General features: G+C 42.1%; 1 pseudogene; it reads left to right on the top strand.

The window, feature by feature from the left end:
- The first annotated feature begins 1870 nt into the window (after positions 1-1870).
- Positions 1871-3162, top strand: LOC136539189 (uncharacterized; annotated as a pseudogene).
- The last annotated feature ends 1296 nt before the right edge of the window (positions 3163-4458 follow it).

Genomic DNA, 4458 nt, shown 5'->3' with positions numbered 1-4458 from the left:
GTCAGGGTTTTGTTTAGATCAAGTTTAGCTCTCGCTACTTGCTTGTAAGCGCGTGTGCTGGATCAGCCGCCCATCTTCTTATCTTCAGAACCCCACCTTAATTGAGATTGAGTTTGAAACATTCATCTACATCTAGTAATTCAGTACTTGCTATACTTGTTCTTGCTAGTTCTTCGATTGCTTGCAGGACGAGTGTCCTAGTGGTCGGGTGACGCACTCTACAAGATCAGTGGCAGCCATTGGAGGTGGTGTATCGGTTGCTAAGGCGTAGCTTGGAAGGCTTGTAGTCAGGCCATGAACGTCGTCTCCACCCATCAATCGAGTTATCCCACACCTCTCATCGAAAGATCGGGAACAAACCCTAGCGGGATCATATCAGTTGGTAATCAGAGCAAGGTTTATTGGTGAGAGTCTTTCAATCCTTTCGTTGTTCTAATTTTTCCTATAGTCCTAGAAAATCAAAAAAAATATAGTAGATTAGTTTTACTCCGTGATCCTATAAACCCTTTGAGCCTTTGCTAGCACTGCTTAGTTAGGGCTTGTTGAGTTGTCGGCTACATCGGTTGTGTCGAGTTGTTGGTCTTAGTTTTTGTCCTTTAGAGTTTCGAGTTCTTGTCACATTCTAGTCACAGCCGTGTGCTAACATATAAACCTTCTGTTGGCTGAATCCGAATACATCGTTGTGTTCAAGACCGAGTAGGAATCTGAGTTTGAGACCGAATCCCACGTGGTGTTGAGTTCGAGTTGGAATCGGTTTTTAGTCTGAATTGACAGCGGCCTGGTTGCTGTTGTGAGACCGAATCTAAGTACATCTTTGTGCAGTAGTAGTTCTACTTATACTCCAACTCTCCACGACCTGCATATACGTTTTGGTTCGGTTTTTACTCTAGCGGGTTTTTACCGGAATACCCCTGTCCTTCGAAAAAAAAATTTGTGTGGTGTGTGACTCCTGTGAAGTCTTTTTGTTTATATAATCAGTTTTGAGGATCCCCAGAAAAAAAAGAAAAAAAGAAAAAAAAGAAAAAAAAGAAAAGAAGAAGAAGAAAAAAATAGAAAAAGGGGGGGCTGTTTGTTGTGCTTCTCCATTGTTTCCGGTGGTGTGTTGTGACCTCCTTTGTGCCCAGGCTCGCGTCTCTAGCACGGTCTAGGCTAGGACCAGCACAGTACCACCATTGAACGATTATTCAGCTTGCTTCTGTGACTAACGTGGTGCTAGTACTTCCTTGCTTCAGCCCACCTATAGCTCCACATATTTCGACTACAGCTTGACAGGTGTTGTTGTTGCGGCACCGATACACTTCATTCCACGGTTGCAGACTTGTTGGTTGTCGTTCCCTCCTGTTGAGCAAGGTAAGAATTGGTAAGAGCTCTTGTAACAGGTTGAGAGTGAGCGCCTTGCAGTAGCTACATCCTAATAGCTGTAGGGCTTTTATTTCTTCACCTGTTTTTCTTGTTGCCCTTGTCTTTTAAACCATGTCAGGATCAGAGGATGTTAACAAGAGGCCACAATCTCCTCGCACCAAGGGCATCATTCAACATTTTACAAGGCAAGTGCAGCAGCATACAGAAGGACTTGATCAAGATTTATAGGTGACCAATGACAAGATTGGGCAACTAGGAGGCCACCCAACTTGCCTCCACCACCAAGCTTACAGGATTGGAGGCATCTGTTGCCCATATGGACAGAAGCCTTGCTGCTCTTCTGAAGCATTTTGATGACTTCCACACGAAAGACAAAGAGCAGCATAATGAAGACAACAAGGACGAAGAGCGATTCGAAGATAATTATGATGATGATTATACTGCTGATACTGAACATGATGCTCATGACACTCATGACCGGCGTCGCCTATGCCATAATCGTAGAGGTATGGGTGGTCACCGTCGACGTGAGGTACCCAATAATAATGATGCTTTCAGTAAGATAAAATTTAAGATACCTCCTTTTGATGGTAAATATGATCCTGATGCATACATTACTTGGGAAATTGCTGTTGATCAAAAGTTTGCATGTCATGAATTTCCTGAGAATACACGTGTTAGGGCTGCTACTAGTGAGTTTACTGATTTTGCTACTATTTGGTGGATAGAGTATGGCAAGAAAAATCATAATAACATACCACGAACTTGGAATGCTTTGAAACGAATCATGAGGGCTAGATTTGTTCCTTCTTACTATGCACGTGATTTGTTAAATAAATTGCAACAACTGAGATAGGGTGCTAAAAGTGTAGAAGAATATTATCAAGAATTGCAAATGGGTATGTTGCGTTGTAATTTAGATGAGGATGAGGAACCTGCTATGGCAAGATTTTTGGGTGGGTTAAATCATGAAATTCGGGACATCCTTTATTATAAAGAATACACTAACATAACCTGTTTGTTTCATCTTGCTTGTAAAGCTAAAAGGGAAGTGCAGGGCGACGTGCCAGTGCCAAGAATAATATTTCTGCAGGGAAAACTAATTCATGGCAGCCCCGCATGACTACTACTCCAACCACACGTGCTCCTATGCCAACATCCAGCGACAAACCTCGTGCTACTTCTGCAAATTCAGTGGCGAAGACGACCCAGAAGCCTGTTGCGAGTGCTTCATCCATGGCATCTATAGGTAGAACAAGAGACGTTCAGTGTCATCGGTGCAAGGGATATGGACATGTGATGCGTGACTGTCCAAGCAAGCATGTTATGGTCGTCAAAGATGATGGTGAGTATTCCTCTGCTAGTGATTTTGATGAAGATACACTTGCTTTGCTTGCTGCTGACCATGTAGGAAGTGAGGAACAACCAGAAGAGCAGATTGGAGCAGAGGATGCAGATCATTATGAGAGCCTCATTGTGCAGCGTGTGCTTAGTGCACAAATGGAGAAGGCGGAGCAAAATCAGCGGCATACACTGTTCCAAACAAAGTGTGTCATTAAAGAGCGTTCATGCCATTTGATAATTGATGGAGGTAGCTGCAACAACTTGGCTAGCAGTGATATGGTAGAGAAGCTTGCACTTACAACCAAACCGCACCCACATCCATATCACATTCGATGGCTCAACAATAGTGGTAAGGTTAAGGTAACGAGATTGGTACGAATTCATTTTGCTATTGGATCATATCATGATGTTGTTGACTGTGATGTTGTGCCTATGGAAGCTTGTCATATTCTGCTAGGTAGACCATGGCAATTTGATACAGATTGTATGCATCATGGTAGATCAAATATGTATTCTCTCATACACCATGATAAGAAAATTGTTTTGCTCCCTATGTCTCCTGAAGCCATTGTGCGTGATGATGTTGCTAAAGCTAAGAAAACTAAATCTGAGATCGATAAAAATGTCAAATATGTTAGTAGTAACAAAGATGAGATAAGATTGAAAGGACATTGCTTGCTTGCTACTAAATCTGATATTAATGAATTGGTTGCTTCCACTTCTGTTGCCTATGCTTTGGTATGCAAGGGTGCTTTGATTTCAGTTCACGATATGCAGCATTCTTTGCCCCCTGCTGTTGCTAACATTTTGCAGGAGTTTTCGGATGTTTTTCCAAGTGAGATACCAGCAGGGCTGCCACCAATATGAGGGATTGAGCACCAAATTGATCTTATTCCTGGTGCATCTTTGCCAAACCGTGCGCCATACAGGACTAATCCAGAAGAAACGAAGGAAATTCAATGACAAGTGCAAGAACTACTCGATAAAGGTTATGTGCGTGAGTCCCTTAGTCCTTGTGCTGTTCCTATCATTTTAGTGCCTAAGAAAGATGGAACATGGCGTATGTGTGTTGATTGTAGAGCTATTAATAATATCACCATTCGATATCGACACCCTATTCCATGATTGGATGATATGCTTGATGAACTGAGTGGTGCTAATGTGTTTTCCAAAGTTGATTTGCGAAGTGGGTACCACCAGATTCGTATGAAATTGGGAGATGAATGGAAAACTGCTTTCAAAACTAAATTTGGTTTATATGAGTGGTTAGTCATGCCTTTTGGGTTAACTAATGCACCTAGTACCTTCATGAGGTTAATGAACGAGGTTTTGCGTGCTTTCATTGGAAAATTTGTTGTAGTCTACTTTGATGATATATTGATTTACAACAAATCTATGGATGAACATCTTGATCACTTACGTGCTGTTTTTAATGCTTTACGAGATGCACGTTTATTTGGTAACCTTGAGAAGTGCACCTTTTGCACCGATCGAGTGTCTTTTCTTGGCTATGTTGTGACTCCACAGGGAATTGAGGTTGATCAAGCCAAGGTAGAAGCTATACAGGGATGGCCTGTACCAAAGACTATCACACAAGTGCAGAGTTTCCTAGGACTTGCTGGTTTCTATCACCGATTTGTGAAGGACTTCAGTACCATTGCTGCACCTTTGAATGAGCTTACAAAGAAGGGAGTGCCTTTTAGTTGGGGCAAAGTACAAGAGAACTCCTTCAATATGCTAAAAGATAAGTTG

This window comes from Miscanthus floridulus, chromosome 2 (assembly GCF_019320115.1).
Source record: "Miscanthus floridulus cultivar M001 chromosome 2, ASM1932011v1, whole genome shotgun sequence".
In the NCBI taxonomy this organism is placed as follows: domain Eukaryota; kingdom Viridiplantae; phylum Streptophyta; class Magnoliopsida; order Poales; family Poaceae; genus Miscanthus; species Miscanthus floridulus.
The sequence above is the reverse complement of the archived record's forward strand: the minus strand, read 5'-3'. Positions and strand labels throughout refer to the sequence as shown.